Genomic DNA, 9,424 nt, shown 5'->3' on the forward strand with positions numbered 1-9,424 from the left:
GAATTCTTAATTCGTGAGAGGGCATGGATTAGGTGCGGTTTTACTGTTCTTAATGCAGCTGTCACTAATGCATAACCCCAAAATGATACAGGCAAATCGTTAAGAGACATCATAGAACGCAGCATATCCAATAGAGTACTGTTACGACATTCAGACATACCATTACGCTGTGGTGTTCCAGGTGGCGTGAGTTGTGAAACTATTCCACATTGTTTTAAATGAAGGCCAAACTCGTAAATCAAATATTCGCCTCCGCGATCAAATCGTAGAAACTTTATTTTCTTGTTATGATGATTCTCCACTTCTCTTTGAAATTCTTTGAACTTTTCAAATGTTTCAGAGTTGTGTTTCATTAAGTAGATATACCCATATCTGCTCAAATCATCCGTGAAGGTCAGAAAATAATGATACCCGTCGCGAGCCTCAACACTATTTGGACCACATACATTGGTATGTATTATTACCAATGTTATTGGCTCACTCCATTGTTCCAGAGAACGGAGTTTTAGTCATCTTGCCCATGAGGCATGGTTTGCAAGTATCAAATGATTGATAATCAAGTGATTCCAAAAGTCCATTTGCATGGACTTTCTTCATGCGCTTTACACCAATATGACCAAAACGGCAGTGCCACAAGTATGTTGCACTATCATTATCAACGTTGCATATTTTGGCATCAATATTATGAATACTAGATGATTCCCCGCGCGTTGCTGCCTGAATTGCTTGCAAATGTTTCGATGAGATTTTGTTATATATATATATAAGAACATAGGTACGTGCCAAATATTTTAGAACATCACTTTGTACCTCAAGTCAACCGCATTTTGATCACCAAGAATTAAGAACTACTATATATGTATGCTCAAAATGAATTGGTGACAACATCATAAAGTTTCAGCTTGATCATCACACTGATGAACTTTAGTTTGCCATTTCTTAAGCTTGGAAATGTTCGAAGACAATAGTACCAAGAATCTAAGGGTAAGCATAACATGTACGCTAAGCAACTGTAATAAAAAACCCATGAATGATGAGTGTACCTGTCGGTGTACTAGAGTAGGGGTACCCTTGTACCCCGAACTTGTGCACGGGCAGTTGCAGCGTCCCGCGGCAAGGCCTGCCAGGTCACCGCCAAGATTCCTTGTGGTCCCTCTGAAGACCATTCAAGAACAAAGTACTCAAGACAAGACCCCGGCAAGAGGAGCTTGCCGGGAAAAAGCCAAGACCCCGGCAAGAGGCGCTTGCCGGGAAGGCCATCCGAGGCATTCCAAGGAACTTGCCGCGGCGCGCTGCGCGCCCCGACAAGGCCCGGTGAGCGACAAGCTCCCGGAAGCGACAAGTCGACAGCCGCGGCAAGGCGCTTGCCGCGGCAAGCCCCAACTCCACGCCCGCGCTCCAGCACATCCACCCATGTGTCGCTCCGGGGCCCCTCCCGAGCGCACGTGGCAGGAGGCTGTGCAGCTAGGGGCGTGCGGTGGCACGAAGGCGCTGACAAGACAACCACCATGGCAAGACGGTGGCGTCCCTAGCGGTCCCTTTCGGTGCTGTCTAGGCGACACAGACGGGCATTTAATGCCCTTGTCCCCTGCTGTCAGGGTTAGGTATGATAACACTGTAGCAGCTAGCTGTGCCTACTACAGCACCTAGCTGTGCCTACCCACGGCACCCTTTCCACTTTTGCCCTTGGCCCCCGTTGCTCTATGTCGGTAACCCCTTGAGTATAAAAGGAGGCCCGTGTGCAATGTAGAGGGGGTGGGCCACCTCGAGAGCCCTCGCGAGGTTTAGCATTTCCACACTTACGCTCGTCCTCGCTCCTGGGCGAGAGATCAATACCAATCCACAAAGCAGGAGTAGGGTTTTATGCATCCTTGTGGCCCGAACCTGGGTAAATCATTCGTGTGCTCCACCTCGATTTACCCCTCGCGCGACCAACCGCCCGCTTGCTCCGCCTCGATCTGCTCTTTGCGCAACCTCCGCCCCCCCGCCGAACCAAAAGGGACCCGGTTCGCTGGTCCCATAGGTGCCCGTGGATCAGAAACCCCGGCATCTCTGGCGCGCTAGGTAGGGGGCGTCGAAGTTGTGCAAATCAGATCCGGCGTTCTTGCGGGCTAGATCTTCATCTTCTTCATCGATCTTCACCATCTTCATCAACATGCCGCCGAAGAAGAAAGTTTCGGGGGCAGCTGCTCCGTCCGCGCCGAGCCACCCACTGCCGGAGCAAACGGACGGTGGGGCAGGCGTCGGCGGAAGGGCACGCATCGACGAGGGAACTCTTGGTGCTGCCAGGTCCCAGGACAAGGCTGCGCTGCCCATCGGCGGCGTGGCCGGCTCCCACAACGACCAGGCGCACCCCAAGACCTCGGCGTCCGTACATGCACCGCGCTCATCTCAGGAGGTGCAGGACCGGCAGCGTCATGGTACCCACAGTACCATGCGCTCGCTGGATCAAGATCGAGCTGGTGGATCCCGGAGCGCCCAAGGTCACCATGCACGTCAACACACCCAGAACAGATAAGTTGCCAAAGCCTGAGCAACCAGATCTCTAATTTTTGAGTTACCTCCCCTGGATCGGCTCACCTTGTATGAAAAGCCTGTGCGCGGAGGAGCCGACTCGTAGCTGGCTGCACACTTGCGTTGTTTCGAGCTCGCTCAACAACATTAGGTGAGCTGCGGCTGGTTGCTACACTAGCCGCGCCCTTGCATTGTTTCGAGCCTGCTCAACAACGTAAGTTAGTTGCGGCTAGTTGCTACACTAGCCGTGCCCTTACTTTGCTTCGAGCCCCGCTCAGCAACTTAAGTGAGCTGCAGCTGGCTGCGACAAGGTTTCTTGCCGGTAGCGGCACTGCCAGTTCCGCGCTCAGCGCTCGCGGTCTGGATGCCTTCGCCGGCAAGTTCCCTAAAAGCGTGGGGTAAAAACATACAAAGTTGACGTCGGAATGGGAAGGCCCTTACCGGGTGAAACCAGTCACTGGGCCCGGCGCCGGCCGCCCTGAGACCGAAGATGGCATCCCAGTGAGCAACTCCTGGAGCATTGAGCATCTTCGTTAGTTTTACCCGTAAGGCGCGGTTGCCGGAACCCGTTCCGGCAACCACCTCTTGTACAAAGTCTTGCCGCTGTTGCCTGTAATCCTTTGTACGAGGCCGGGCGCAGATCCCGTGCGCAGCAGAGCCCGCGTGCTCTACACATTTTGTCGATTTTATGCTTTCTAATTTCTAGCATATATGATCTGACATTTGTGCAGCACCAACACCACGGCAAGCGTTGACGAGCTGCTAGGCTCTCTATCTTTATTTTCTCTTCTTTCTTTTCTTCCTTCTTCCAAGGAAAGAAAGGATCCCCCGCCCACAAGTTTGCCGGGGGGGAAAGGGGAGAAGAGAAGGATAAGGACCAGGCGTCGTTCAAGAATTTCATCTTGCCGGGAAGCAAACGACAGAAAAGCTAAGTTGCCAAAGTTTGAGCAGCCAAATTTTTTAAATTTCAAGTTATCTCCCTTGAACGACTGCACTTTGTATGGGAAACCTGTGCGCGGAGGAGCCAACTCGTAGCTGGCTGCGCCCTTACGTTGTTTCGAGCTCGCTCAACAACATTAGGTGAGCCGTGGCTAGTTGCTACACTAGCCGCGCCCTTGCATCGTTTTGAGCCTGCTCAACAACGTAAGTTAGCTGCGGCTAGTTGCTACACTAGCCGCGCCCTTACTTTGCTTCGAGCCCCGCTCAACAACTTAAGTGAGCTGCAGCTGGCTGCGACAAGGTTTCTTGTCGGTAGCGACACCGCCAGTTCCGCGCTCAGCGCTCGCGGACCGGATGCCTGCACCGGCAAGTTCCCTAAAAGCGTAGGGCAAAAACATACAAAGGGAGGAGTCAGATAAAGGGAATAACATTGCAATGGCTATCCAGAAGAAAATTATATTACAAAGTAGCTTGTCGCAGCTCTAATAAATGTTTTCTATAACATCGCTAGCAGCGACAAGGAAAGAAGGAAGCCGGCGGCCTAGTCGACGCGGTCGCCCTCGACCCTCTTGATCCCGCTCACCTTGTCCACAATGGGTGCGACAAGGGCCTTGAGCTCTTCCTGATCGATATCAGGCGGCAAGGATCTGAGGACATTGTGGAGGCGGAGGCCTGGATTGCGGAAGGCCACCTTCATCAACACCTTCTGAAGGGCTCCCGCACAAATCTCGCGCGACTCGTCGGCCAGCCGCTTCGGGATCTCATCCCGGAGCCGCTGGAGCGCCGTCGCCACGCCTTGGAAGAACATAGTGAGCTTGGCGCTAGGTTGGAGGTTTTCGTCGGAGGAGTACCCGAAGTCCTCCACCCCCAGCTGCGCCAGCTCCTTGTCGATGTCCTCGGCGGCGTTCACGAGGCTCTCTGTCCAGTGCTCCACCGTATCCCTAAAGGCGTTTTGGGTGGTGGCAGCACTCCCCAGCAACGCCTTGTCGGCGTCGATCTCCTTCTTCAAGGCCGCCTCCCGCTCCTTGGCGCCGTCCAGCGCCTTGGTCAAAGCGACCAGCCTCGACTCGAGGGCGGCGTTGGAGTCCTTGGCGGCGCTAAGCTCTTCACCATATGCCTTGCGGTCAGCCTCCAGCTGCACCACCTTCATCTCCAGCACCTTTTTGGCGGCCTCGGCAGCGGCGGTAGCGTCCTCCGCTTGCTTGAGGGCTCCGCCCAGCTTCTCCTCGCGCGCGGCGAGCTCCTCCTCGTGAGTGTCGAGGTTGACCTTCCGCTGCGCCTGCTCGCCCACTTCCGCGGCTAGCTTCATGGCGGCAAGTCGCTGCAGCTCTTCGGCTTCGGCCTTCTCGAGGAGAAAGGCCTTCTTCGCCTCAGCGAGCTGCTCCCGCTCCTCTGCCAAGGATCGGACGGCTTCCCGGTGGAAACCCGCGAGCTCGTCTGCGCGCTTCTCAATGTCTGCTCCCGCCTTCGCGACAAGCGCCTCGCGGGACTCCAGCTTGGCTTGTCGCGTGCGGTAGAGCGACATCAACCTGCGCAGCAGCCGCTCCTCTTTGGGATCGTTGCTACTGCTGCTTGGCGCATCGACCAGCTTCAGACCCGCAGAGGCAAGCACTTCCCCGTCGAAGACCTCCCCCTCGACCGGCGCCCTGGAGCTTGATGCCCAGGGGAGGTTGATGAAGACGCCTTCGCCGGCTTTCAAGTAAACGCCCAGTTGGGGCTCCTTGATGCTTGGCGCTGCGGCTTCGGCGGACGGGACGGCGGTCGGTGCAGCGCCTGGTGCTCCTGCGGCCTCTGGGCCGTCAGTACGATCGCCAGACCCCTCGCCAGCCGCCGCGGCACCAGCCTTGGCGGCCTCGGCGCCGGCAGCGTCTCCAGCACCGGCAGCTTCGTTGGCGGCGACCTCTCTCTCCATCTGCTCCCCAGCGGATGGATCTGACGGCCGGCCAAGGGGAGAAGAGTCAAGCAAAATCCGGCAAAAACTCGAAGAGACCAGAAGAAGAAGAACCCAAGGGAAGATTTGAAGCAAGAAGATTACCTGCGCTGGGCTCGGTGGCCATGGTCTCTGCCGCTGGGGGGATGCTGGCGCCGTCCCTTGGCGGAGAGCTCCCCCTTGCCGGAGAGCCACCCCCTGCCGGAGAATCTCTTGCCGGAGAATTTTCCCTAGGCGGCGTAGCTGAAGTAGGTGGCACGCCGGGGGCTGTCTCCGGACGCTCCTGGTGAGGCTGCTCTACTCCTACGCAAGGCAACAAGCGGATATCAGCAAAGAAAAGTACCCATGCGCGCCTCACCGCGGCAAAAAGTTCACACACTTACGATGGGGGCTGCCATGGAGGAAAGTCGCCAGGTCCGGCAAGGTTGTCTCGGGCGCGCCACCTGTTGTCCTGGTGGGCACGTCCTCGATGATGACCGCCGGAGCCTTAGCTCTCTTTGCCGCTCTCTGGGCCAGAGTCCTAAAAAGGAATAGGCTCAGGAAAAAGCAATTGGGAAGCAAGAACAACAGCAAAAACCGAAGAAATGCGAGTGCAGCAAGAAAAGCTTACTCTTCTTCATCCTCCTCGTCGGAGCTCAGAGCGGAGAAGTCGAAGCCCGGCGCGCTCCCAGAGCGAGGAGGCGGAGGAGAAGCTTCCCTTGGCCGCTTAGCGAGAGCGGTGGTGGCGGTCTGAGAAGACCCCGCTCCGGCTGTCGGCGCGGCACGGGAAGCAGCAGGAACCGAAGCGGCGGTCCGGCTAGACCCCGCTCCAGTTGCCGTCGTAGCATGAGGCGCTCCCGCGGCAACGGTGTTTGCCGCAGTCGAGCGCGTCACGCGGCGTGGCGACTGTTGACCCGCTCGCCGCCCCGCCTCGTCGCCAACCTTGTGGGGACGCTCCTGGGCGGTGCTGGGGGCTCCGCTTCTGGTGGGCTGTCCGGAGGCAAGGAGGAAGAGGAGTCGACTTGCCGCGAGCTGCCCGTATCTTTGATAAGCTCTCTCGGCTCAGCACCTTGCCCGGCAAGCCCCTCCTTGCCGGCAGACTCCCCTTGCTCGCCACAGCTTGCCACTTCTGCCGCGTCTGCTTCCGCGGCGGTGAACCCAAACTCGCCCGCGGCTGCGGCTGCCACCGCCTCCTCCAGCCTGGTGGCGATACGCGCCATCTCCGCGTCAGTGGTGTCGCGAGTGAGGCCGTATTTCTCGTCGGGGCGGACGGCCACTTCCACCAAGTTGTCGAAGAAGTGCTGCACGACCTCGTCGGCAGGCTCCTGCCAAGTTGGCACAATCCCGTGCGAGTCGCATTCCGGCATCATTGCGCGAATGCGATTGAGCGCGGAGTTGTTGCACAAGGGCACGACGCCCCCCGGCAACCTGAACACCTCGGGATGCTGGGGGTCATACCTGAACAGCTCCTGCAGCATCGCGTGGAGTTCCAGAACTGTGAAGTTGTAGTTGAGGCCCGGCCGCAGCCTCATAATGTCTGCCGCGTTCTTGAACTCCCAAGTTGGCCTCCCCCGCTCTTGCAGGGGGGCGATGCGGCGGCGAAGGAAGTCTGCGCCAACCGCGCCGACAGTGAGCCCGGCATTCCGGAGACGCAGGATCCTGGTGACGGTGATCCCCAGCCTGTCGTCCTCCGGGGCCAGGTCGCTCCAGTCGTCGCCGCGCGCCACCGGAGTTTGGCGCCGGGTGGTGAAAGGCTGCGGACTCTCCTCGACAATCCAGCACCAGTCAGCCCTCCACTCCTCCCACTTGCCGCAGAACTCTCCCTCCAGATAGGTCTCCTTCTTGCCGGGCCTCGAAATCCAGGCGATCCCGCCGGATAGAGGCTCTCCTCTCTCTACTCGAGGAGTGAAGAAATGGCGGAAGAGGGCCACATTGGGAAGAACTCCGACAAAGTTTTCGCAGAGATGCGCGAAAACTGCCATCGTCAGAACGACGTTGGGGGTGAAGTCGAGGAGGTGGAACCCATAGGTGTTCATGACGTCGCAGAAGAAATCAGAGAAGGGCGGGCAGAGCCCGCAATAGAAGAACAACGCGAAGAAGGCATACCCATTTGGGATAGTCTCACAGGAGGCGGCGGGGAGAACTCTTGTGCGCGGGTGCGCGCGCGTCTCCGCCGACCAGAACAGAGAATAGTCCGCCTTCAGCTCCATCGCGCCGAGCCTGGGGGGAAAACAGCCAGTGTCTTCCGCAGCGCCGCGAGCCGATGCGCCTTGGTCGTCTTCACGGTCTTCCCCCTGTCAGCTTTCGGAGCCATGGCGGAAGCAGTGGAGGGGGTCGACGGCGTTGGTGGTGCTGGCGGCGGCGGAGGGCGGAGCGCTTCTCTCTCTCTCTGCTTTGGGGAGGCGAGAGGGCGGCAGAGATTTCCGAGATTGGGAACGGCAACGGGCGAATGGCCCAACTGCCCCCGCTTCCCCTGCTCTTAAAGGGGGAAGGGGCGGACGTTCCGCATTTCGAGAGAAGGAACCCCCACGACCTCCCCCACGACGCCGCATCCAACGCGTGCCGTTCGGGGGGAGGGCGCGGGTGGAAGCGGAGGAAGGTGCGGCGCGACCTAGGCCGCGCGTGCCCGTGCACTATTTTGGGCCTGGCCCAACAGCGCTCGGCACCATGTCTGGCCCAGGCCCGGGGGCTCCTGTCGGTGTACTAGAGTAGGGGTACCCTTGTACCCCGAACTTGTGCACGGGCAGTTGCAGCGTCCCGCGGCAAGGCCTGCCAGGTCACCGCCAAGATTCCTTGTGGTCCCTCTGAAGACCATTCAAGAACAAAGTACTCAAGACAAGACCCCGGCAAGAGGAGCTTGCAGGGAAAAAGCCAAGACCCCGGCAAGAGGCACTTGCCGGGAAGGCCGTCCGAGGCATTCCAAGGAACTTGCCGCGGCGCGCTGCGCGCCCCGACAAGGCCCGGTGAGCGACAAGCTCCCGGAAGCGACAAGTCGACAGCCGCGGCAAGGCGCTTGCCGCGGCAAGCCCCCACTCCACGCCCGCGCTCCAGCACATCCACCCACGTGTCACTCCGGGGCCCCTCCCGAGCGCACGTGGCAGGAGGCTATGCAACTAGGGGCGTGCGGTGGCACGAAGGCGCTGACAAGACAACCACCGTGGCAAGACGGTGGCGTCCCTAGCGGTCCCTTTCGGTGCTGTCTAGGCGACACAGACGGGCATTTAATGCCCTTGTCCCCTGCCGTCAGGGTTAGGTATGATAACACTGTAGCAGCTAGCTGTGCCTACTACAGCACCTAGCTGTGCCTACCCACGGCACCCTTTCCACTTTTGCCCTTGGCCCCCGTTGCTCTATGTCGGTAACCCCTTGAGTATAAAAGGAGGCCCGTGTGCAACGTAGAGGGGGTCGGCCACCTCGAGAGCCCTCGCGAGGTTTAGCATTTCCACACTCACGCTCGTCCTCGCTCCCGGGCGAGAGATCAATACCAATCCACAAAGCAGGAGTAGGGTTTTACGCATCCTTGCGGCCCGAACCTGGGTAAATCGTTCGTGTGCTCCACCTCGATTTACCCCTCGCGCGACCAACCGCCCGCTTGCTCCGCCTCGATCTTCTCTTTGCGCAACCTCCGCCCCCCGCTGAACCAAAAGGGACCCGGTTCGCCAGTCCCATAGGTGCCCGTGGATCAGAAACCCTGGCAGTACCTAACTAAGAAACTGTCAAACTTTTAGTGGAAGACATACATATAGCTACAAAGTTGGAGATGTCTAATTCAGCTCAATTTCAGAAGTGCAGCCAAGTAAAAAGCATTTGGCACCGGCATGGTGCAAATATTACAAATTAGAAATGACAAAGAGAGCTATCAAATAGGAACGCTTCTATGTCATGGTCCATTGCATACGAAAAACGGAAGTAGCTTCAGAAACTTACCGAGTTTAAAACAGTAATAATGTGCTTTGCTAGTTTTGGCTGCTTGTATTTTGAAAAAAAAATATTAGCACAACACATAAGTTTGCATCCTATTCCGCCATCCTATATAAATCCAAAAACAGAAGGTGTTATAAA

The sequence above is a fragment of the Triticum urartu genome, chromosome 6, assembly GCF_003073215.2.
Source record: "Triticum urartu cultivar G1812 chromosome 6, Tu2.1, whole genome shotgun sequence".
Lineage (NCBI taxonomy): Eukaryota > Viridiplantae > Streptophyta > Magnoliopsida > Poales > Poaceae > Triticum > Triticum urartu.